General features: G+C 44.0%; 1 protein-coding gene across 2 annotated transcripts in view; it reads right to left on the reverse strand.

Moving 5' to 3' along the window:
• Positions 1–27140, reverse strand: part of TSNARE1 (t-SNARE domain containing 1) — a 460525-nt gene that overhangs the window by 393923 nt on the left and 39462 nt on the right. For both annotated transcript variants that reach the window (XM_033071250.1, XM_033071242.1), the window contains exon 3: positions 21134–21184. The gene's annotated coding sequence lies outside the window, so the exon portion shown is untranslated. The remainder of the gene's footprint in view (positions 1–21133; positions 21185–27140) is intronic.

Raw genomic sequence — 27140 nt, forward strand, 5'->3', positions numbered from 1 at the left:
CCTTTGGAATCCACAGTAAGTACATGCTGTGGGAATCAACACATCATCACTGCTTCTAGAAATGGACCCAAAGTGGATTAGACATTGATATCTTTTGGCTGGAAAATAAAGCAGATTGCTTCTCAGGAAGGTACTCAGAGCCCAACTTCCCAACCTTGCTGCAAGCAGTGGCACAGAATTATTTACAGGCAATGGGGAACTACAACAAAATTTACTGAGAGCACTCAGTGCTTTCCCCTTCATTTCCAATTCCTTCCACTCAGCATTTTCCAGCCTGTACCCTAGGGAGGACTTTGCCTTTTTACTGAGGACATCACAACCCTGAGTTTGTTTTTTTTGTTTTGTTTGTTTTTGTGTGGTTTTTTTGTTTTGTTTTGTTTTGGTTTTTTTGGTGGTTTTTTTTTTCCAAACAAACCAAAAGATGACATTTTAAAGGCATCTAAGGACTCCAAAGGATTTCACACAGCTCCTCCAGATCAGATACCAAGTTCTATCTGAGAAGGGTGGTGGTATCCAAAGGTATAAATCCTCTCTGGCTGCCAGATTTGGAGTCAGACACTTCACAAACAGTGTGAGATGGGTGGGCTGATGGCACCATCCATAGTCTAAATTCACCTGAACACTTCCATCTAACAAAATCTCTGTTATCACAAAACCATGGCACCCTCAGAAATGCTCTTGCCGTTCCTTTTCCAGGGCAACTGAGTGGTTTGTGGAATTTAGCAGATGGAAAAAGGACAGAAAGAGAGTAGAGCCACAGAAGTAAATCATCTTGTGGATGGCTCTTACAGAAAGGCATCAAATGTCTACAAAATGCCATAAAAGGAGCTTAAAGTGAGATATAATCACCCAAATCTACTCTACTGATACAAATTGCTTTGAAGCCTTTCTGTCTGCCTTGTCAAGGACCTCTCAAAACTGCTCCTCAAAACAACACATATTTTAATAACCAAATGCCAAGTGCACCAAAATGCTGTTTTCCAGTTGCTCATCCAAGAGACCAGGGCAGATTGCACCACAGACCTCACCTTTCAATAAATAAACCAAAGCCTCCCTACACACATCTATGAAGATTAAAAAACATTCAGGGACCACAGAAGATGCATGGATCCCAGAGAAATTAAAGAACATTGATCCTTCTGGGATGGTATCTGCCTCAAGAATGCTATTTTCCAATATTTCACTTGTGATCTCCAAGGAAAAGCAATTACTGGTTTGATTCATGAGTAGAGATATGAGGGAAACCTGAATTCAGCAGCAAACTCAAAGGATGACCTGGTCTGATGGGAGGTTGGAATGACAAGATCTTGAAGGTCTCTTCCAACACAAACAATTCCATGATTCTGTGCCAAGAGCACTTCAAGGTGTGGGAAGCAGAAAGCTTCTAAGTAAACCCTCCAAAATTATTTTTGCAACATTTTGTTAAAGGCAATGAATCCAATAAGAGCATAAAGGACTAATGCAAGCCCTCCTGGTTCTTTGCCTCCCACCCTTGGATCAGCCCCTCCTGGGAAACTCTTAACAACTTAAAAAAAAAATGGTAAAATGCTAAACTAATAATAATTGCATTGTAAAATTAAAATAATTGCAAAATGCTAAACTAAAACACAAGAAAAGGTCAAGTTGAATTACTGCATTGGAGATAAATCTTCACATTCATCTTCCCACTGTGTGCAGTTCTGAGCATTCCTGGAGACACAGATGAAGGAATTTTGGGAAGAACAAAAATGACAGTGGTGAGGCACTGGAAGGGTTGCCTAGAGAATTTTTGGCTGCTCAGTCCCTGGATTTGTTCAAGGTCAGGTTGGATGGGACTTGGAGCAATCTGGGATAGTGGAAGGTGTCCCTGCCATTGGAATGAGATGAGCTTTAAGGTCTTTTTTTTCTTTTTTTTTCCAACTCAAACCATTCTATAGGGGGAGGAAAAGCTCAGCATGGAAATTTGGGATGAGCAATGATGGCAGATCTCTCTCAGCATCCCAGAAGAGGTTTTGTAGCTGTACTGGGAAAGGAGGGGGAGGTTCAGAACTGCAAAGTGAAGAGGAAAAGTCAGCAACTTTTCCACAGCCAAATCCACTTGTGAGCAACAAAAAAATTGGTTGCAGAGAAACCTAAAGACTCAGTCTGTATTTCATAAACCAGAATAACACTGACCTACTTTCCAGCCCACTAGCAAAGCTGCTGGAGATGCCACAATGAAAGGCACTACAGAAACCTAAACACTGCCTCAGATACACAGCAATAAGGTTATCACTGAAATGCAGCAAGGCACTTTCTGCAGTGAAGGTAACAGATAACAGATCAAATAATACAGGGAGCTGGAAAACTTTTTATTTTTGAAAATACTTTTTTAAAAAGCATTCAGGACATACTCTTGCAAATGGTGCTCCAGGTCTTTTAATATTCACAAAAAGCAAAAGAAACTTCTTTAGATGGCAAGGTTCTTCTCTGGGAGAACCCCACTAGATAACCTGCATGGAGCTCAAATTATTAGCTTAAAATACAAGGATGAGCTGATCCAGCCAGGATCCACATCTATATGGGAATAAGGAACTAATCAGGATTAATTCCAATTCAAAGGAAGCCCTCTGTGGTAAAATGGAGGAGTGTTAAGAGAACAGCAATTTCCCTGGTGGAGAGAAAAAGAGGTCTTGGACACTGCACAACACATCTAGCTTTGCTAGGGGAAAAAGCAAAGCTGGGCTGTTGAGTTCTTTAGAAATAACTTGGTTTCTTGCTTGCATTCGTACAGCCAAGCAAATGAAGCTCAAGCCTCCACCAAGATGTACATTAAAATTATTATTTCTTTTCAAAATGCTGAATTTGCCCTTACCATTTATAGAGACAAGTTTTCAAATCTTCTGCTGCAGCAGTTCCTCCCCACATCCCCACTGCCTATGAAAAGACATTCTTTGCTCCAAATGGGAAAAGAAAGTCAATCTCTGCAGGATGGGGACTTTGCTAAGCAGAACGGGAGTGTGTCTGCACAGATTACCAAAAAAAAAAAAAAAAAAAAAGAGATAAAGATAGCAGGTCCATCAAGAAAGCTTTGAAAATGTGACAAATAACCATCAGCTCTTGATTTCAAGAGCTCTATTGCACCAATCAGCATTTGGTCCTTTCATTTCAGCCATGAGACCACCACCCACCACCTGCTCAACACTCTCCATTTCTTCAGAAGTCCTGTTCAGACCTAAAAATGAAATCACAGAGTCACAGAATAGGTTGGGCTGGAAACATCCTTTAAAGGTCACCACTTCAACCCCTGCACTGAGCAGGGACACCTCAACCAGAGCAGTTTGCTCAAAGCCCTGTCCAACCTCACCTGGAGAGTTTCCAGGGATGGAGAGGTCACAATTTCTTTGGGCAACATGGGCCAGGGCCTCAGCAGCCTCAGCATAAAAACTTTCTCTTTAATCTCTAGTTCAAATCTACCTTTAATTTAAAACCATTACCCCTTCTCCTAACAATGTGTCTCCAAACAAAAAACCTGTCCTCACTTTTTATAAGTTCCCTTTAGGTACTGAAAGGTTCAAGTAAAGGGGAGGGTAATTAAAAAAAAAAAATTAAACAAGTGAGGGAATATCTGGAATTAACCATTCAGGAGCCATCAGTAGGAAGAAATAAAGTCTGTAATCCAGTAACACACACAAATTTTGGCTGTTTCATTGGAAATGCATCCCAGAGATGTTCTAAATCCCACAGGCTCATCAGGAGCAGCCAATTCTGCTTTCAGCAGGACCCATCCACCCTGGAAAGGTGACCCCAGCACGGGCCAATCCATCCCAGCCAGGTCACCCAGGCACCAACACCTCCAGGGGGGATTTTCCCATCCTCTGGACTGCCTGCCTTGCAATAACTCAAGCTGTGGGGCTCCCAGTGCCCCTCCTCAGAGGCCATTTCACACCTTCATAGATCTCACTCTGAAGGCATTTTTTTCCTCCCAGTCTAATCTTCAGGAAAAATTTGACAGCAATAAAAATGTAATAAACCAAGCAGTCGGATTATATATATACTGCAGTCTGAGAAAGATGAAAGGCTGTATTGTTAAGAGATATAATTCCAGCAGCTCCCACAGTGTAGCCTGTGCCTACACAGAGGAAGAAAAGGAACTGAAGGAGCTTATATTTTGTCTTATAAGTTGCCTAAAATAAACCCAGCTTCTGATCCTTGGCTCACATCAGGAGAACGGCGCTGAGAAAGCCAATAAAGACCTGCCAAATATCTCATGAGGACAAAATACCTGTTTGTTCTACCCAGCTCTTGCCAATGCATCAAGTGAAGTGATATGGGGAAGGGAAAGGAGCACTCTGTGCCTGGGAATCAAATATTCAGGAGCAGAAGGAAACATACCCAGAGTTATTCTGCTCTGGGCCAGTTTGAAATCACTGCAATCAGATTGTGATGAGCAGTAACTGTGTGGCTGCAGGACCTCTGCAAATATTCTTAATTTCATTTATATTGGTAGACATTTAATTTAATTTCTATTGGTGGACATTACAAAAGCAAACTTTTTTTTTTTTTTTTAAATCTTCTAAGCCTCAAGGAAGACAAAATAAAAAATTAGCCACGAGGCCTTTTTGAAGATAAATTGCAGCTTTCATAACAACAATAATAATTTATTCCACTGTGGCACTGAGCAGCAGATGATTAAAGATGAGCAAAGGTCTCCACGTGTCTGGATTTATACCAGGCCATTCCATCCTCTGGGTTACAGGAGCAGCAATTAATCACTGCTGGAGAAGGGAGGCATCTTAAGAAAATCTTGAGGTTTCAGAAGTGAGTTGTAACACCTTTAGGAGAGCAGTTTGTCTCCTCAGGAGCTGAGACATCCAGAAAAAATGGTGACTTACAAGATTTTAGCTTATCTTTTTAGAGCAACTGCTGTCACCCTTTCATGTCAGGGAAAAACAAAACAAAAACCCAACAAACCATCAGGAGAAACTATTTAAACACATAAAGTCAAATGGAACCAGCATTCACCAAAAAGATCAATGGGACACAACTGAAGACAGCATTAAATATAATTTGACTTCAAAATCTCAGAGCAACAGGAAGAAGTTACCATACATCATCAGCAGACATCTAAAGAAAATATCTCTTTTTTTTTACATAACTTTTTGACTCTTGCCTCATCAACCCAACAGGCAAATTTTCTGCCCAGCTTCCACTCCTACTTAGAGAAACGAAAATTCCAATCTGAGAACAGCTGTTCAAGAAATAAATCTCTTCAACAGCTTAATGGCAAAACTGCAAGAAGGGCAATTGCACAGTTACCATCAGAGGTGTCCCAGAGACCTGCAATTTCCCACTGAACACGGGGTAAATCTGTGCAGATCCACTCCATGGGGGAGGAAGGAACTCCCTGCACTCTCCCCTAAGATAAGACAAACTCAGAGTCAAGGACAATCCCATTCAGATTTATATTTACATCCTTTGATAAATTTGGATTGAAAATTTCACCAGTGTGGACTTTTGGACCAAAAAGAATGACCTTCCAGTAAATCAGCTGCAGGTTAAATCCCCAGCCTCTGTCCTCCTGGTCATCACTCTTTGCCATCACTTGACTCCTCAATACTCTCTCAACAAAATTAACTTCCCCCATTCTTTACAGACCAGTTCCAGATCATGAAACTCAAATATCACTCAAATATCATCTTTATTATGTGGGCGTCAGGAAAGAGAAAGCCCTGCAAAGTTTTGACTACCAAAAAATATTAAAAGTTCATTCAGTTCAGATTAGAAGCTCAACTATGCCCATATGTTTTTTATTTTCTCCCCCAAATCCAGAATTCTGCACATATAAAGGCTCTAAAAAATGTCCATTGGAACAACAAAAAAAATATTATGAAAGAATATGTAGTGAATTAAAGTATTCAGGAAGAAAAATAATTTCAACACTGGAACAGTAGTTTTAAAAATCCGTATTTTGGTTTCACTTCACTTAAAACCAGGCAGCTGATTTCACAGTCACAGTCACTCACAAAGATGATTGAGAACCTCAAAAAGTGACAGGAGGGCAGCATGATGGGAGAAGAGCAAAAAAAGAAATATCTGGAAGAAGCTTCCACAAATGTGTTGTTTGAAAAAGATCATGGAAGCCACATCCCATTCCACGATATAATGTCCTCATTCTTCATTCCTGACTGGCACTCAATTCCTTCCCCCTTCTAAAACAAAGTAGCATGACATGACCACACAGGGTTAGAAAAAGGCCACACAAATTCACATCTGCACTCAGACCTTCAAATGGAAGGAGGATCTCAACAATTGTTATCTGATGATGTATTTGAAAACACATTAAAGAATAAAATGCAGCCGAACAAAAAATAACGATCACTGAGCACAAGCTGCCAGAAGAGGAATGACGACGCCAACCAGGAGATTGATTTTGTGTCATCTTTTACACAGAGAAGAATATTACAAAGAGGAAGCTTGACAGACCAAATAAATTTGTGTTGGTTTGACTCTTCCACCCTCAATCAAATCCTCATGATCTACAGAGAAGAAACAGATAAGGGGAGAACAGAAAGAGAACAGGAAAAAAAAACTCCACAGTACCAGCTGCAAAAATAAAAATCTGTCCTAATAATGATCTGAATAATGAAGGTTCTTTATAGTCTTGGTTTGAAAGACAGATGTCTGTTAACCAAGACATTTATAAAAATAAAAATAAGAAAAAAAGCCTCTTCACTAGCTAGAGATAGCAAGTCATAAAGGAAATTTCATCCTACATCAACTAAGAAACTCAATTTTCCCAAGTCCTTGGAGGGCATCTAAGCTGGGAAGCAAAGCTCAAAGGTCTCAGCTGAGTCCTTCTTGACAGTCCTTCACAGCAAAAGCCCTTGGGGACCCAGTTTCCTTCTCTGTGAATTGGTGACATCAGTACTTGACAGTCCTCCAGGAGCTCCATGATAAAAAAATAAAAGGAAAAAAAAAAGAAAAAAAAGAAAAAAAAATTGGTTGCATCATTCAGCAATACACCAGAAGAAATTCTAAAAGTCCATGTGGAGATCCACTCCCACATGAGAATTCTGTTTTGCAGCACACTTAAATACCATCTGCAAGAGAGACAAGGAACTGGAAGACACTCACAGAGCTTCAAAACACGATCATCAGTCATCCTCTCTCTCTAAAACTACCAAGTGCAAAAAAGAGCCACACCAAGAGGGTGCAAGCAGAGATGTGGGGCTGATAATTCATCCATCAATAAACACTTCCCAGTCCTGCTTGGGTTGACAAAGGAAGAATGAGTCCATGGGACAGAGGAAAGCTCTGTGTCATGGGAGGAAAAGGGTGCAAAGTTAACACACATTTCATCGACAAACTTGACTCCCACATATTGCTCCAAGCCCCATCCAGCCTGGGAGTGTTCAAGGCCAGGTTGGATGGGGGTTGAAGTAACCTGGTCCAGTGGAAGGTGATCCTGCCCACAGCAGGGTGCTGGAACTGGATGATCTTTAAAGTCCCTTCCAAAACCCAAACCATTCTGTGATTCTATGATTATGTAGAGATGTACTTTAGACTTCACCATTTACAGCATTAGGTCATTTTTCCCCTCCTTTTATCTTCATGGAATCTGCATTAGAACCTGTGTTTTTGGGCCAAAAGCTTCAGTGCAGAATTTATTTCCCAGCTATTACAAGGTACATTACACTAATTAGGACACACATTATGGTCTGCCCTGTGATAAATCACACAGTGCTGTGCCTGGGGTAAACACTGCCATACATCTCTGGACACCACTGCATGTTTGACCACTTCCATAAATACAACTATTTCTGTGGTACAAGTAGGATTGGCTACAGGGACTAATTTATCACCATTTTCTTTCAGCACATAAACAGTGTAGTAAATTTTGTAGCTTCCAGGGGAAAAAAAAATAAAAAAAAATAAAAAGGGGGGCAGCAGTGGGATTTCTTTCAGTGAAGTAGCATCAGTTGTATTTTTTCCTTCAGTAACACACAAATTGTTCTTCAATTTCCAAAAATATACTCACTGTGTCATGTCTAGTGTGCAGTCAGAGAGAGGTTTCTGGCTTTCAAGCTTGTCACACCTGAGAAATTGAGGTGAGGAGAGGACAGCAGGCTCAGGCTCGTAGTTTTTAAAGACTTTGGTGGTATTATGAGCTTTCCTTCCAACTATCTCCACACAGACTTGTTCATACACAAAAGCTCCATTGCAGAGGTAAATCTTATCCTTCCATCATATGTGCTGAATTTTGCACTCTGTTCAACAAATATGGAAGGGGAGAAATCCTGACAAAATATTTCTGCAGAAGAGCAGGAGAGGTCGGATGCTCAATGTCCCACACACACATCAAATGTGCCAACATGAGCCTGGCATGCTTTCCCTGGGAAAAAAAGCTTTATTCCAACATGCTCAGGTTCCATCTAGAGCAACTGAGACAGTTTTATATCTGTGACCTCTCTGGGACAGAAGAGCCAGAGCTGGAGAATCACCTGGGAGTCAGAGCAACACCCAACTAGAGCAGCACAAATGGGTCCTGGGACTGGAAGAATTTAATTTCATAACTAGATATCCAAACTTAGCACAGTGTTCCAAGCACACAATATCCATGGACTCATTGTCCTCCAGCCCATCCATCCAAAAAGCTGTAAAAAAAATTGCATGGACAAAAAAAAAAAAAAAAAAAAAAAAAGTTCTATCCTAGATGATAATGCAGGTCAAGTCTCTCTTCCCCTCCCTGTGGCAGAACTCACCAGAATGGACCATCCCTTAAACAACCAAAAACATTCCCTGCACCCCCACCAGATATACCAAAAGAAAAAAAAACCATCTTGCAAGACACTGGTTGGGGTTTTGTCCCTCCTGGACACTCCACACTCACCACTGGCACAGGAATCTCTGCAGCATTGAGACTTTTCTCCTCTGACAAACTCCTGCCCTATGGACCACCCAGTGATCCCCAAACTGTTTGAACAGGTAAATTTTCATGGACAATCCCACAGGCAGGACAGCTCTGGTGCTCTCCACATAGCATGGAGCCAGCAGAATGCCACCACATTTACAAATATGTCCTGGATAAAAAAAAGGACAAAAAAATTCAAAAAGTAGCAGAAACTTTGCCTCCAGGACTGCCTCACCCAGAGTGAATTGGATTTGAGAGAACAACAAAGGAGAGTCCAAGCTCCCAGGAAAGCCACTGAAGAAAGAAACAGCTTTAATATCATGCAAATGAGAAAGGGAGAAGGAGATGAGGTGTTTTGAAAGGGGACCAGAAAATCTTGTATCGACATGGAACCCCAATTTGGCAGGAGACAGCCTGACAGGCAGGTGTGTCAGCACAGAGAGGAGATCAGACAGGACACAGCTGCTTAAAACTTCAAAGGATTGGGATTGTGGCTTAGATCCTACACAGGTATGGCTTGGAAATAAAGGACAATAAAGGACACCTCCATGTCTCAAAGTTTTGAGTGGTATCTCAGAGAGGTCTATGGCCTTCAGCACATTTAAAAATTGAGATGTTGGTTAGCCCAGACTGGAGATGTGCCAGGATATGTACCAATAAAACCCCCTTGATCCCAGCAGGAGCCTTGTTCCATGAACCAAGCAAGAGAAGGATCCCTGGAGTTGCCTTGCTCAGGCTCTGTGGGTGCAGGAGACATCACAAAGCAGCTTCCAGGGGCTGGTGGGATGGCACTTCACCCATCCCTCACTGCACAACACGAGCAAACATGACCAGCATCATGTACAGATTTGTTCCTCAGACCTAAACAGATTCCTAAGAAAGCTTCTGTGTGTGTTTTTACCTGAAGATCCTTCTTTGCATTGTGACTGTGGTCAGATTAACATTTCCACTACACTGAATTTGACAGTCAAGAGAGATGAATGTCAGCAGCCCAAGCAAGCAGATCAGTCAATGCACAAAACCCAGATAGCTCAACATGAGCAAAAGCCAAAAAGTGTTAAGCTCTGCTGCCACTCTATTTCCACTCCAGGTTCTCCATGGCATTTCAGAGCTCAGGCATGCCTTGTGTTGCCATTAAATGTGAATATTTCAAAAGGTGCTGCATCAACAGCTGAGAGCAGAGCTGTGTGGTACAGCTGGAGCAGCAAGGCTGTACCCTTGGCTTGAACAAATTCCTTCAGAAAGGTCTCAAACAGGGCCCCAGCAGGATCAAACACCAAAACTCATCCTGCTAGTAGCCAGAGAAATGTTCAACTGTGAACAATCCCTAAAACAGTCCTGCTGCAGGCACTCCCACATGTGATGAATCAAAACCCTCTTGTCCCAATTCAAGGGGAAGAGCAAATCCCAGATTAAACCAATGGGAGACAATGGGAATTAAGGATGGGCACCCCCACCCTCACACCCAGGTGAGGAGGTTGGACCACACAGCAGCAGAATCACAGAATCACAGAATATCCTGAGTGGGAAGGGACCCACAGGGATCATCCAAATCCATCTCCTGGCCCTGCAGGACACCCCAAGAGTCCCACTGCATGCCTACAGATGCACTGGAGCATTCTTGCACACACCAGTCCTGAAGAACCAGCACTGAAAGTTAGGACAGCAGCTTCCAGCTTCTCTTTCCCAGACACCCCAGAGACTCATATTGCTTTCTCAATTGCTGTGAGGGAAGAGCCAAGAAAAACAAGGCTGTGGTCCAGACATCTCTGCTGAGCCCACAGGGAAGACTGGACAGGGGTTAGAGGATTGCAAACCAGGAATTTGTTCAGAGAGAGAAAAATCCACAGCCTCAGACCTCCCACGGGAGCTGAGTTTTTTCCTCCTCTGTATAAATTTATGTTGTGTCCAGTTGTTGTGTTAGGCAGGAACAAATTGAGCCAAGGCACCACTGTGCACTGTGCTGTGTCTGAAGGGAAGAATTAGGGCTGGGCAGCCCTTCCTGGCTCCAGCAGGCACTGAGAAGATTCCTGGGTGTCCAACTGCTCAGAGAATCTCTCCCAGCACCTCCAACCACTTCACTCAGCCCATTCTTCCTCAGGTGGATGAGATGAAAAACCTCTGGCATGGAGCCAACACAAGCAAACTTAAATGCAACAAGGCAAATGAGTTCATAAAATAACACTTTGCCACAACCAGGCAGAACAACATGATCTCTAACACCCCTTCCAATTCAAACCATTCTGTGACTAAGAGCCCAATTATTTCCCATGAGCTGGGCTAAACCAAAAGGAAAGGTATGAAGATCTGGACCTGGAGATGCAGCCACAACAGCATAACCTGAAATAGCTGTGTCTTCATCATAACCCCACTACAGGATATCCAAGATGCTGGCTGAGGACATGCGGGAAATTGAGATTTTGCCAACAACTTTAAAAATTCCCAAGCACCGATTCCAAACAGTGCCAAACTCTTGCCAACTAAAACTTCTTGCAAATTCCTTTTTCTGATTCACATGATCCTTGTTTTCCTTCCATGGAGGACAAACCCTCCCAATTTTCCATTTGAGCAGTGGGATTAAAAAGCTCATACAACCACATGTACAAACAAAGCGGTCCTGTAGCTACAAATCTGCTCAGAAATTAGATTAATTGCTTCCTTTCCTTTCCTTTCCTTTCCTTTCCTTTCCTTTCCTTTCCTTTCCTTTCCTTTCCTTTCCTTTCCTTTCCTTTCCTTTCCTTTCCTTTCCTTTCCTTTCCTTTCCTTTCCCTTTCCTTTCCTTTCCTTTCCTTTCCTTTCCTTTCCTTTCCTTTCCTTTCCTTTCCTTTCCTTTCCTTTCCTTTCCTTTCCTTTCCTTTCCTTTCCTTTCCTTTCCTTTCCTTTCCTTTCCTTTCCTTTCCTTTCCTTTCCTTTCCTTTCCTTTCCTTTCCTTTCCTTTCCTTTCCTTTCCTTTCCTTTCCTTTCCTTTCCTTTCCTTTCCTTTTTCCTTTTTCCTTTCCCTTTCCTTCCCTTCCCTCCATCAAGCTATCTGAAGGTCTGTAGGATACACAGGTATTTAATGTATTAAAACAAAGGTGCAATTACTTGAAGTAAAATGGAATAGAGTTTTTAAAACACAGACTTGTATTTTATACCAAAGCTCAGGATTTCCTCAGAACATCTGCAGGCCAAAACAGGGAAAAAAAAAAAAAAAAAAAAAAGCCACAGGAGAACTTAATCATAAAAGACAGAAAAGTCAAGGTTCGTTTTATCCAGGTCATGACTTTTCAAAAGTTGGGATTTTGCTTGTTTTGCTCTCATTAGAGGGAGATGCTACTGTAGAAACCATGGAAAAATTAAGGGTGGGTTCACAGCTCGGGTCTGTGCCAGTGCACTTCTCCTTGGATAACATCAGATCCTTGCAAGCCCTGTCAGAGCCTTGCCAAAGCTGATCTAGCTGGGAGTGACACAGCCAGAAAGCTCTTCCCCATCAAAATCTGTTAGAACATAATAGAAAGTCTATCAACTTCCAGTCCTGTAAATATGAGCTTTCAAACCTATTGCAAAACACAATCTTTTGGGGTTTTTTAAGGAGAAAATTGTTCATTGCTTCAATACCCTGAGTCAACTTCTCTACTACCCAACTTTTCCTCCCCTTGTTCTCTTATAAATAATTATAAACCAAAATTTTTTAGAGTATATTGCAAATATCCCATCATCCTGCAGAATGTCCTCCCCCCACCCATATTCATCTCTCACCATATTTAAGCACCTGCTAAATTAGACAGTAAAGGTTTGCTTTGAATTATGGCTCCCCTATAGCAGCAGCAGAGACTATGTAAGTTATTATAAATATAGATCTTAAAAGATAATTTGAGCTGTTTATCAGAAAGAGATAAGAGAGTGGTTGTGAGAGAAAAAAAAAAAAAAAAAAAAAATAACACTTAGTCCAGTCAAGGCCAAGAGCCTCTGCAGGGCAGGTCTGGGAAAACTTCACCTCAGCCAACCTCAGCATTTAGAATGATGGAATGGTTTGAGTTTGAAGGGACCTTCAAAACCATCCAGTTCCACCCCCCTGCCATGGGCAGGGACACCTTCCACCAGCCCAGGCTGCTCCAAGCCCCATCCAACCTGGCACTGAACACTCCAATTTTCTGCTAAAAATCCCCCACTGCACTGACAAGAAAGGTGGAGAAAACTTTGCAGCAGGGCTTGTTGCAACAGGATGAGGGGGAATGGTTTTAAGCTAAAAGAAGGTTGATTAAGACTAGATATAAGGACAATTTTTTTTTTACAATGTTGGTGGTAACCACTGGAAAAAGCTTCCCAGAGAGGTGGTGGATGCTCCATCCTTGGAAACATTCCAGGTCAGGTTGGATGGGGCTCTGAGCAACGTGATCTGGTTGAGGATGTCCCTGATCATTGGACCCAGTGACCTTTTACAGCTCCTTCTCACCTGAACTGTTCTAGGATTCGTGTCTTGTAGAGTTTTCCAGCACTGAGCTTCTTTGTTTAGCCTGCTTTCACTGTAGACACAGCAGGGCAAGGAAAAGGAAGGAAGGGGGAGAAAGGAAAATGGAAGAGCAGGAAGGAAGGAAAAGGGAAAAAAGGAAGATCTGTAGACACTGAGGGAAAGGAAAAAAAAAAAAAAAAAGGAAAAAGAAAGGGAAAGGACAGAAAAATGGACAGGGAAAGGAAGAGGGAATGGGAATAAACTTATCTAACACAGGGTTTTTCTTGTCCAATTAAGGAAATACCATCTTCCCTCAGCTGGCACTGGGAGGGTATGGAGCTATTTAAAAATTCAGTGATATGCCAACTTTACTAATTCATACAAAAATCAATGTCCCCAGCCACAGGTTTTTGTTTGCTAATAGAGATCCTGCACGTGCTTAAGTTAACTGAGCTTTGGTCGATACATGATGTAATTTTATGTATTTTTATTACAAAAATGCCTCCAGTGTGACAAAGGGCTGGTTCTAAGTGCAAGGAAGGAAACAGACTGTTCAATGCCCCTGGCAACAGCTTAATGGGAAAGCACAGATATTTTAAATTGCTTTTTAATCACTTCTAGATATTTCACCCCCCCGAATTGTAACCACTTACTGAACAACTGCACCTTATTGGGAATGAGCAATGCCAGTAGGCACAGACAATACTTTCCCTTTGGCAAAGGTGCTCTGATCCTTTGGAATAATATTCACACACAACAGCACTTAACTTGAACTTTTACAATTCTCTGCTTGCAGTTTTTCTTTATTTATTTCTTTATCTGCTTCCCAGATGTTCTCTCAAAACAGACAGAAAATTTTTTTCTAACTTAAAATACAGTCTTAACTCAAAAGTTCCCAGGACAAGATCCTTCCTGGCTTGAGCCAGAGGAGATCATCTCAGCAATTACACTGCTGAGGAGACTGGGATTGATGACATAAACCAACCTGCAGAAACAACTTTAAAACCACAAACATTGACTCAAAACATCTTGAAATGCTGAAATTCTCTCCCTAAGTGACAGACATTGTGCTATGCCCTCTCCCCTTCATTATCCCGACCCTCCTTGACTTTATGAACTCTCCTGCCTTGCTATAGAATGAGAGTGGGAAGCAGAGCTGAGCTGGGAAGTCACAAAGAATTTCCAAGTTCCATCAGCATTTCAAATTTTATAGAAAACCTGTCATTTTAGAAGAGAGTGATGTCCTTTCCCTTGGAATTCGTACAACAGATTTGGATAGTGCCACAGGGTTTCCTTTTCTTACTGTTTGATGCTGGGTGAGTGTTTTTTGGGTTCTGGAGACCATTCCTGTGCAGTCACTGCTTGTTTGCCTTCCCTCTGCTCTGTAGCTGCCAACACAATCCTCTTCCAAACCTACACACAGCTCAACATTGTGATCCATCTCCCAGGGATGCTGATCACAATGTTGAACTGTGTGTAGGTTTGGAAGAGCATTTTGTTGTTGGAACAAGATAATCTTCAATGTCCCTTCCAAACCAAAGCATTTTAGAGTGTCTGCTCTAACACATCCTTTACATGGTAGCTCCATCTTTACATACTATGAGAGAACAGAAAAAAAAAAAAAAAAAAAAAGGAAAGATCCTGACCATGGCTCCACAAAATAACCTCAATTTCACAGCATGCAAGCTGGAGGGCTGCCATTTTATTCAGCTGAAATCTAAATATATTCAGCCTTTTGGATCTCTAAAGGCAGAAGTAACTCACACCAGCTTCTTCCTCTCTGCTCAGAAAAATAAAGGGACATCTGGATTTACCTCTTTTCCTGGTACCTTGCACAACACCAGCTCCAGGCTGTCATCCCAAGCCAGCACAGGAACCAGTCTGTGTGAGGGGGAGAAGTTTTTAAAACACACAAAAAAAAATACAAATCTGGCAAATAGGAGCAAACAGAAAGCTGCAAGGCCCAGGGGTGCAGATAATTAAAAATATACTGATGTGCCCTGCAAAATGGAGGCTGAAGGCAAAAAGTCTGGCCTGACATGGGACAGATCCACTGGCAGCTCACTGCAGAAATGAAGGTGGTTTTACAGATGTCTCTGCCTTAAGACAAGGAAGCACCTGCTCTCAATTGTGGGAGCTGAGTTTCTGTAAATTCCAGGTCAAAAGAGAAAAATTATTCCCTCTCCTTTAAAAACTGGATGCATAAATAAATCAAATTAAATCCTCAACCCTTTCACAGAATCCCAACCACAAGTTGGCAGCCATTTGATAGAGGGAGGGCAAGGACGTTTTCATCTTTCCACCATCACACTTTAGAATAAAAAGAGAATATTTTTAGGCTGGAAAAGAGGTGACTTGAGATGCTGCCATAGTGTGAGATGTGGGAACAACATTAATTTCTAGATCCATGTGTTTTCAGGTGCTGGTGCTTGGTCCAAACACCTGCACAGCACAGGAAAGCTTCCATCAATCCCTTAATATGCAGTGGAAATTAATCTCATTTTTTGAAGATTACAAACATCCAGGAGCTGCCCTTAGCCATATCTACTGCAACAACTGTAATTTCGCTTATCTGTATTTCCCCACATCTCAAAAATTATATAAAATCATAGAAGGATCTGGGTTGGAAGAAACCTTAAAGAAAACCCAATTCCAACCCCCTGCCATGGACAGGGACACTTCCACAATCCCAGTTTGTTCCAAGCCCTGTCCAGCCCAGCCTTGGACACTTTCAGGGATGGAGCAGCCACAAATTCTCTGAAAAACCTGTGCTAGGGCCTCACTACTCTCACAGGGAAGAATTTCTTCCTAATCTCTAATCTAAACCCTCTCTTCTGCCAGGTTAAAGCCATTCCCTGTGTCCTGTTCCTCCATCCTTTGTCCCAAGTCCCTCTCCAGCTCTCCTGGAGCCTCTTTAGGCACTGGAAGGGGCTCTGAGCTCTCCCTGGAGCTTTCTCCTCTCCAGGCTGGACAGCCCCAACTCTTTTATCCTGTCTTCCTAGGAGAGGCGCTCCAGCTTTCTGATTAGAAATCCTTCCTTAACACCCAGGTTTTCCCCATCTGAGGAGCACTCCCAAATCACAAGGAACCCTCTTCCCACGGCAGAGCCCGACAGCAGCGCTCGCATCCAACAATGGAAACCTTCCCTCTGTTTGCATGCTGGGCTCTGCCAAAAACAAAGCACGCTGCTCGAGTGGGGGAACACCTTCCTACTTCTCCAAGGAAGAGCAGGGAATTTGTGCAGATCCCTGGTTACAGTAATTTCAGGATAATAAGCCAGACCATTTTGACTAAAATTTTGGTCCGAACCCAAAATGCGGCTTATAATCAGGTGCGGCTTATATATGGACAAAGAACAAAAAGTTGCTGTTTTAGTTTGGAGGACAGATGTCTGCTGAGAAAGGCAGGAACTTCTCTTTGAAATGGAGAATGTAAACCCCCTCCCTCCAAATTATTATCATTTTGAAATCAAGGGGCTTTCAGGTAAAAATATGGGAATTAGGAATAACAGTTCTTTACTGGGGAAATTAAAATAGAAATACAGTACTACAAAGAAACAAACTCCAAGCCCTGACACAGTCAGAGTACAACCTGACACCCTGTCAGGCAGGGTGTTGGCAGCAGTCCCATTCCATGGTGGCTGCATCCTCCTGCAGTGACAGATGTGGCTCAGCTGGAGCAGTGCTCCTGTACAAGGTGCAGTTTCCCTCCGGAGCTCCAGTGGTGATGTGGAGAAATCCGGTTTTCCTCTGGAGTCCAGGGGAGAAAGGGGCAACCTTAGCGTCCCAAACCCTCTGTTTTTATCTTGGTAAGATATGTTGGGCTCTTCCCCCTGGCTGGAGCAATTTCCAATGGGATGCAGTAATTTTATCAGTCCCACAGTGGGACTCAATGGCCATGAGCAGAAAATGACTGGCTGGAGGAAGGATGGGTTGTGAAAAGATAAAGAACAATGCCCTGCCTGGTTTCAATGGATGGTCCATTAGCAGAATATCTGCCATTGAGATAAGGATCACTGCCCCACCCTCAACAGATGGTGATAGAATAGATACCTTTTATCACACTCTGTATTGTAACGTGCGGCTTATAATCAGGTGTGGCTTTTGTCTGGACAAAGAACGAAAAGCTGCTGCACCCGGAGATGCGGCTTATACTCAGTGTGGCTTATACTTGTGAAATTACTGCAATTGGAAGCAGCATTTATCAAGGAAGACAATCCAGGGAGCTCGGAGCAGCAGCTCTCAGTGCTGAGGAGATCAGGATGGGAGTGCAGGGAATCAGCAACCCCAGCACACCACATCCCCACAGCCTTGCCCACGGCTGTCACTTTGAGGAGAGGTTGACACAAAAGCAGCACAGAGATTATCTTGTTCTCTTGCAGGGATTGAGATGCAAAGGAAAAGCAGCAAGATGGGAGCCCCAGGCTCTGTGGAGGCGAAGCCAGCTCTGCTGACTGAGCAGGGACCACCACATGCAGGAAATCTGGCCAGAAACCACCCCAGCGCTGGAATGCTGGCCAGAAAACTGGTTTGAGAAAACACAGACTGTGCCAGCAGCCTGATGGCACTGCCTATTGCTCTGAGGGGGGTGCACTGAATGCCAGGACACCCCGAAGAAAGCAGGCATGGGTAGCTATCACATTAAGCCACCACCCAGGGAGAAGGTTTTTTGGGTCACCACGGTGCTCACATCACATACTGACAGCTGGGAGAGCCACACAAGGGTGTTTAATGGCTCTTTTTTCTATCCACACACACTGGGTGGCATCCCACAGAGCAGTGTCACAGCCAGGGCTCACGTGGGTGGTGAGCTGCTCACTACGAGGGGAGCAATGGAAAGCCAAGCCCACCAGGAGTCCACAAAGCACCATGGAATTGTTTAGGTTGGAAAAGACCTTTAACATCGTCAAGTCCCACCATTAACCAAGTATTGACTGCAAAAGCCACCACTATGCCATGTCCCCAAGTGCCACATCTGCACACCTGTTAAATCCCTCCACACTTCCTTGGGCGGCTTGTTCCAATGCTTGATCACTCTTTTGGTGAAGAAATTATTCCTGATATCAAACCTAAACCTCCCCTGGCACCACTTGAGGCCATTTCCTCTTGTCCTATCACCAGCTTTGAGACCTTGTATGTGTCCTTGGGCAAACAAAGTGTCCAGGTCCTTCACAGCCCTAAAGACAAAATCAGCCCATGATGGAACAATCATGTTGAAAAGATCAGAAGGATGGGAGCAAGGAGAAAATGCAATGAGATCTATCAAGGATGCAATGGGCACAGTGAGGACATCAACACATGGATGTTACATCTCCATTTGTTTTAGCCAATAAAGGTTTATTTTATGGATAGTTCTGTGCACACAGACGTACATTTATGACTGATAAAAACACAACTTTTCCAATTACTGTGGCTATAACTGAAAGCACCAATGACCAGCCAGAGACAAAGACAAAAAACCACTTAGTGACACACAAAAAGTTTGAGCAGTGAAGCTGATGCTGGACTCACATCCAAGCTCAGCCCCAGTCAACCTCTTACATCACCTGGATGGCTGAGGCACAGGTCAGACCAGTTGAACAAAGTCCCCAGGGGGAACCTGCTGGTCTATTTAGCAAGGAATGGCCTCTCCAGACCTCAGCAGCCTCTGACAAACTCCTGGTCATGTGGATGAAGGGCTGGGGCCAGGGAGCACCTTGTGCTTGTGCCCTGTGCAGCCCTTCCAGTAAAAGTGCCTTCACCAGTGCTCACTCAGCCCAGAGCAGAAAAAAGCTAAAAACAACTCCACTGCCTGCATTTCCAGGGTACCAGGAGGTGAAAAAGAACAAATCTGAGCAGGAAGAGATTTGTACCCTTTGCTGCAATGATGTCCTTCTACAGCTTTGCTCCCAAAGTAGCACATGTGTCTAGCAAACAGTGAGATTTGTCACAGTCACACCCAACCTAGAGCGTGTGACCCTTCCCAAAGGGTTTCCATCCACTTTTCTCATCATGCAGCACATAGACAGGGAGAACAACAGACACATGGGGTGGGAAGAGGGCATTCAATGAGCGTGCAAGAGCACAAAGACAACACAGGGACAGCAACAGGACTGGACAGGTCAACAAATCGGCAGGGGCTGAAATGCTGTCAATACAGCCAAGGACCACCAGGACAGCTGGGGAGAGAGATCCTGACCCCAGCCTGGCTGACACCCTCAGTGCAGCTCTCCAAGCTTTCACATCCATCACACTTGGTGTCCTTTCCAATTCACAGCACCACCACAAAAGCCCTGCACCAGGCTTGTGACTCCAGCTCCAGCAAGAGCAAGACTGGTCACAGATACAGAGATGCCACAACATTATTTCTCCCCTCCACTGCTGAAACAACCTGCCCCATCACTTGGCTGACTCCAGCTTTCTAAGCCATTGGTCCGTGGGCACATTCCCATGTACCTGCTCCTTTCTGCCACACAGAAGAAACTGCACATGAAAGCAAGAGATGGGAAGGGAAAGCCATAAAGCTGAGAAAAGATGTCCTTGGCAAAATTTGTTTTCAGGCATCGTACTGAAAGGCAAATCCTCTGGTTTTCAGTCCAGACCCTTGTGGGAGGACAATTTATATTTTCTCTCTTTAGCCAGACATGGTGCTGGGGGACTATTCAGGGCAGCAGTAACACCACTAAAGCTCTTTGCTTGGTACTGCTGCGAGGAGCAATGAGCACTGGTATTTAGGGAACATCACCTGTATCAAAGGGGACACCCATCACACTGATTCAGCACCACTGCTGCCACAGGTGACAGGAAAATTACACCAAGCACTGCTCCCTCCCCAGACAGGAGCCTTGCAGGGGATGAATCAATTTATGTCTCCAGAGTCACCTATAAATCTCCCTATGCCTCCAAGGGGAGGTAAACCAGGCAGGAGAGACAGAATAGTCCCAGAAAAAGCCAGTGGAACTTGGCTGTGATGCCACAGCTGGATCTGCTGCTGGAACAAAAAGCAATTTCCCTGGGAGGGGACCACTGAGCATCCAATGGACACATGAACATCCCACCAGTGTGGGACCAGGACCCCCTTCTTGCCTTTCACACTGTCTGGGTGATCAGCAAGGCTTTACCACCCTGGGAGGAGCTTCCAAGATGAAGAACACGAGGTTAAACCTGAAGAACTACAGAACAATTCAGTTCTCAGGAATTTCTGGGAATTTGAGGATGGACTTGCAGTAGGGCCTGAAGTGTCAGGGTAATGGTTTCAAACTGAAAGAAGGTAGGGGTTCAGGCAATATGAAAGATTTTGGTGAGACACAAAAATGTTGCCTACAGAGGTAGGAGGTGCCCCATCCCTGTAAAGATTCAAGGTCAGGTGGGATGGGGCTCTGAGTTGGAAATGTCCCTGCTCATTGAAGGGGAGTTGGATTTGATGACCTTCACAAGTTGCTTCCAACCCAGATTATTCCATGATTCAAATTCTACCTGGCATCCTTAAGCACCCAAGTTTCAAAGCACTGCCATTCTCCATGTCTATTTTATGTTATTCCTGTGCATGGTTTGCTCTAGAGATCAAAGACATGGAATCAGCAAAGGATCAGCACAATGGGAACACAGTGAGAACATGAAAATATGGCCAAAGCTCTGAGACAACTCTTGCTTTCTATATGAGTGAAGACAAAGCACTCCCTACCCAGCAAAAACTCCCATAAACCAGCTCTCCCTTCTGGCAACTCAGTCTATAAAAGGAAAGTAATGGGGGAAAAAAAAAAAGTTTCTCAAGGGCAAAATTTTATTTGCATCTGCCTGAGCCCCATAATTCCATGTTCAGGTGATCCTCTCCTGAAGAGATGCTCTTACCAGCTGCTTCCCAAGTCCTGCTCTCCTGGGCACACAAGACTTTCTTCTAACCTGGAAGAAAAAGCAAGACAGCTGGTAAGTACTGGAAAAAAAACAATTTCACTGTCATGGTTGAGGACATGGCAACCATCAGCACCATGAGTTCTGATATCCAGGTACATCCTGCAGCCTCTAAACTGGGCTGTAGGAACAGGTACAAAAACCTCAAAACATCACTGCTGAGCATAGGGAACAACACCTTCTTTTCAAAACAAAGATCATATAAATCTTTAAAATTCCTAGATGGTTTTAATATTTCCAGATTAGCAAAAATACAGAAGTAGAGGATTGTAATTGTTTGCAGGACACCTGCAAAAATAATAAATAACAAATGAAAACCTTCAATGGAAAAGGAGAATCACTCTTTTTAATTGTCCAGCCTTCTTAAAGATCCCAAACCTGCTGTGGGAGGAACCCTCTGGCCACAATCCAGTTAAGCATTTCAGCGTGTCACATTTGAGAGAAGAGAGAGAACCCTGCTGAATCAAGGTCTTGGCATTTCTCACCAGCCGCTTGTTTCTCTCCCCTGCTGGCCTTCAAACACGTACACACACTCCTACCTTCCAAGAATTTCCAATTTTAGCTTTTATTCTAGAAACAACACCTCCTGGTTACAAAAGCAGCCAGTTTTGCTGCCAGGAAAAAGCACTGGTACAGCCCCAAGGGGTAGGTCCTGCATTAGATGAGCACCAGGCAGCTCTCAAGAGCTCACTAAAGGCTTTTTAATTAACACACCTTCTCGTTTTGCTCAATTAACACCAGTGAGGAAACCCTTCACACACTGCCTGCCTTCAGCTCTGGTCAGTGTGTGTTGAACACTTCAAAAATCTTTTTACATTATTAAATACGTGCTGTACAAATGCTATATATTTCAAGCACAGTTTAAAAAAAAAAAAAAGAAGATGCAATTTCCCCAGAGAGAAAAATTCAGAGATAAAATTGCAGCAATGATTTATATCTGCCCAGAGCAGCAGAGCAGCAATCCCAGCCCTTGGTGACCTCTGTGCAAACACACCAAGCCAATTACACATCGTGGCAGAGGATTTTCCCCTCCCAGAGCAGCAGCTTCTTGTTGCTCAGAGTAAGAAACATCAAAAGGTAGTGCAACAAGTGAGTGTGTGTTACTGAGCAGGCTGGGGACAACCAGCCTCCAGGTTTAATCAAGATTAGGATCCAATTGTGTGAGGGGCTTTGTAAACATTGATCTTATTGAGTTGTTACATCTAGAAGATGTAATTCCCAGCGACCTGCCCGTTTAACCTATGGAAATCATCATGGGTTAACTCAGCTCAATCCTCCCACTCCATCCCTTCTTGTTTGCTGTGGTCTTCATTAGCAGATGAGTACTAATCCACCTCATCCTTCAGCATCCCACAGCTGGGATGTGCCCAGCAGCACTTCCGTGTCCTTTGGCAAGGTAAAAGGGAAAACACAAACTTTTTAAAGCCACCAGTCACAGCCAGCAGCTGACAGCAAAAATTCTCTCAGCCTCCTAGAGTTACAGAATAATTTAGGTTAGCAAAGACCTTTCAGATCCATTAGACCAACTACTAAAGTACTGCCAAGGTCACCACTAACCCATGTCCCCAAGTGTCACATCCACACATCTTTTAATACCTCCAGGAATGATGACTCAACCACATCCCTGGGTAGCCTCCTCAAATGCTGGAAAAACCTTTCAGTGAGGAAATTTTTCAAATCCAAATTTCTCAAATCTAAACCCTCCTGGGGTTTCCTCTTGTCCTGCCACTTGTTGTTTGGGAAGAGAGGGCAGGACATGGTGATGTGCAGCCTGCCAGTGTCCTTGTTTGGCCCAGGACATCCTGGTTCCAGCTTCTTGTTGAGCCACACCATCACTGCTCTGGTTACAAGGATGTTTTTTTTCTCCTGGACATCCCAGAGCCTCTTTCCTTCACCCTGTTTCTTTGGAAAGAAAATAAAAGCACAGGGGCTGAGAGCTGGGAATTTGTGACTTCACAGGCCATTCTTTTCTGCTCCAGGAAAAAAAAAAATAGGAAGAGTATGATGTAAGAGGTGCATTTAGGTTTGATTTTTAACCATCACAGGCTCACCATCCTTGTTTCCTGCAGGATATCACTCAGAGTAGCCAAAACCCAGGTAACTCCAGCAGGAGAAAGAAATACAGCAGCAGATACTTCAGAAGATCCAAAACTCAGCTCATCCTACCAGAGCCCACAAGGACACTGAAATTCCAGATCCCATCTGCTCCCCAAGTGGGGAAGTTATCCCTCCTCCTGAGATGTTTACAATGGGGAAACCACCTCAGTTTCCCAGCTTGTGCTTTGAGCCTTCCCCAATCTGCTCCATCTATGCTGTGCACGAACTGGGATGGGAACATCCTTTACTAACACCCCAAATGCACCAGCTTAATTATTATACTTTGGGCTTTTGGGGGGAGGTTTGCCTATTTTTGTCTTTGTTTGAAGTATTCAGCCATGGGACAAAATGATTTCTGCCTGCACTGAGAGAGGAAATGCTCCGTTTAGGTGAGATTAATTTCAGGATTGTGGCCAGACTGAGGAAATTGGTGGCAGAAATCCTTCATAGCTGGATAATGAGGTTGTGGCTTTATGAATAATTCTCCTGAGTTATGCTCCTGGCACCTTGAGTGTGGGTGACACATTCCTTCCTCCCCTCCGTTTTTGAATGGGAAATGTCATCCAAGCACACAAACACAAAATTTATTTAAAAAGTAAAATTAAAATAGCAACAACACAATTCATGAGATGGAGGCACAGATTGCATTTCACTTGCACAATGTCCAGTAAGCAGCTGTCTGGAGGAATTTCCCTGCTGGGTTCTCCAGGAATGTCCCCAAACTCCATCACATGATGCACCCAATATTCCAAAAATCTAAAGAGCCTCTAGGGTGGAAACCAAGCCAGCACCAAGCCAAATCAACAAAAACACTCCCCTGAACACCTCTGTTGTACCAATATTTTGGATATGGAGAGATGAATCCAGGTTCCTCACTGCCTGCTCACCCCACAGCCATACCCATGGTCCTGCACACACTGTCCCTGCTGATCTCACATTCCTCCTCCCAGCCCAAAATGGCATCCCTGGATTGCAACCAGCTCCCCCTTTTTGAGCAAGCAAAGGCTTTCATGTGGAGGTCACCTGAAGTTTTAATGCTGTCAAAGCTCAGCTGCAAGGAAACTGGAGAGGAGAAAGGGCAGCCTTTTGGTGGAGATGCCTCTGCTCCAGCTGGAGCCATCACCTTCCTTTACTCAGCTGCCTTTTTGGGAATTCTCCTTGCCTTCCCCTCTGCCATGCCAGGGCACCACACATGAAGACAGCCAATGACAATTCCTGCTGGTATGACATCCACCCCACTTCTCCTGGAGGGTGAATGAGCAGGTGGGACCAGGGGAAGATGGCTGAGCTGGGCAACTGGAGTCCTTCCAATCCAGTAACTCCCACCCAAAAGACAGGGGATGTAAAGATCCTTCAGGGTCAGAACCCTTTTCCCAGGGGTAGTGTCTTAATACAGGATGTGACCAGGGGTGTGTATTCTATCACCATCTGAGACCAGGTGGGGCAGTGATCCTTATCTCTCTGGGAGATATTCTGCTAATGGGCCATCTGTTAAAACCAGGCAGGGCATTGTTCTTTATCTTTTCACAACCCATCCTTCCTCCAGCCAGTCATTTTCTGCTCATGGCCATTGAGTCCCACTGTGGGACTGATAAAATTACTGCATCCCATTGGGAGTTGCTCCAGCCAGGGGGAAGAGCCAAGCCTTTCCTACCTAGATAAAAACTGAGATTTTGGGACACCAAGTAGCCCTTTTGTCCACTGGACTCCAGAAGAAAAACAGACCTCTCCACATCATCACTAGACCTTTGGAGGAAACTGCACCTTGTACAGGAGCACTGCTCCAACTGAGCCACATCTGTCACTGCAGGAGGATGCAGCCACCATGGAATGGGACTGCTGCCAACACCCTGCCTGACGGGTGTCAGGTTGTACTCTGACTGTGTCAGGGTTTGGGGTTTGTTCTTTGTAATACTGTATTTTCTATTTTAATTTTCCTGGTAAAGAACTGTTATTGCTAATTCCCATATCTTTGCCTGAGAGTCCCCTAATTTCAAAATTATAATAATTTGGAGGGAGGGGGTTTACATTCTCCATTTCAGAGAGAGGCTCCTGCCTTTCTTAGCAGACACCTGTCTTTTCAAACCTAGACAGGTAGGAACAGGGTCAAGGAAGTCATTCAGGTGGTTACTGAGAGGCTGTGCAGACTAAATGTCTGTGTGGTTGGTTTTACTCTTCCCCAAATTTTTGCTTTGGTTGCTGATTCCCCAGCCAACCCACTGCACTATTCCAGCAAAATAAGCACAATCCTGAAGAGTTTTGAAATTAGTAGGATGGGCTCGCAAGCATCTTCCATCATGCAGAACTAAAATTAAAATGTAACACCTGGCCTCGCTTCACTCCCTGAAATCCATCAGGAAGAAACTTCCTTGTGTCACATCAGGAGACTCTGACAGCTGAAAGGGTTAATGGGAAACTGCATTTCCAGCTGCTGCCAGGCTTCAGAGCAGGTTCCAGCCCCACCACCACATCTGTTCCAGCAGACCAGTCCCTGCCTCAGACACAGCAAAGCTGCTTTTTAGAGCAGTTTCCTTCAGGCACAGGGGTGACAATCATCTCCAATATATGAGAGAATGAGAGGAATGGTGTTTTCCAGGTATTTTGGAGAAGGAAAAGGCAACAAAGAGGTTTTCTTAGAAAAAAAAAAAAAAATCTGAAGAGCTCATGAGTGTTCTGGCTGTGCCATCACACTGACATGAGAGAAATGAAAAACAGAAACCAGAAGAAAACTGATTCTGCAAAAACCTCAGGGGACAGGTGGGAGCAAACACAAAGTTCAGGAGCAACAATACAATGATACCTCATGAGGCTGAGCATCACTAAGGAGAACAAACTTCTGAGAATCACAGAATGATTTGGGTTGGAAGGGACCTTAAAGAACATCTTGGTCCAAGCCCCTGCCATGGGTAGGGACACCAGACCAGGCTGTACAATCCCTGTCCAACCTGGCCTTGAACACTTCCAGTACTGGGAAATCCACAGTGGTTTTGGGCAACATGTTCCAGTGCCCCCAACCCTCATAGGAAAGAATTTCTTCTTAATACCTAATATAAAAATGCCCTTTTTCAGTCTGAAGGCATTTTCTCTAGTCCTATCACTCCATGCCTTTGTCCAAACTCCCTTTCCGGCTCTCTTGGAACCCCCTGAAGCACTGGAAGGGGCTCTCAGCTTTTCCTGGAGCCTTCTTGTCTTCAGGCTGATCAGCCCCACCTCTCTCAGCCTGTCTCCATAGCTCCAGTCCATGATCAGCTCAGTGCCCCTCCATCTGAACCACCTGGGGAAACATCCCCACTCTCAATGCAGCATCAACAGAGAGGTTTGGGGCAAAGATGGAACTCTGAACTCCCAGACCAGGGTAAAACCCTGATATCTGAGCTACAGCTGCTCTCACCCTGCAACTCCAGCTCCGATGAGCAGCTCTGTCAGAGGAAACAAGGGGACACACACTGACTCACAGCACTGAAATCACTGTGAAAACCCCGCTCATTTTCATTGAGAAAACCCTGTTCAGCAGTAGGGCACCAATATGGCAAGTCAGGATTCCCAAGGTCTTGCTGCAAACCTCAACTGATTTTTCTTTTCCTCATGCTCGTGGCTGACATTTCCTTCATGGCTCATCACACCATCAGGACCACAGCAAGAAAACCAACACCCTCTCAGACACCTTTTGGGAGAGCAAACACAGCTGCCTGCACTTGATGGCTATTTTGGGGTTGAAATTGAGATGAAGATTGCTGCCAAAACAACCACTCTGGGGGAGCTGTTGCTTTTTCTCTTGAGATGCAGAGACACTTTCCATTTCTTCCCTCCCCTTACTTCTACTGATTTTACCAGATTTCTTAGAGAAAAC

The sequence above is a fragment of the Catharus ustulatus genome, chromosome 1 (assembly GCF_009819885.2).
Source record: "Catharus ustulatus isolate bCatUst1 chromosome 1, bCatUst1.pri.v2, whole genome shotgun sequence".
NCBI lineage: Eukaryota > Metazoa > Chordata > Aves > Passeriformes > Turdidae > Catharus > Catharus ustulatus.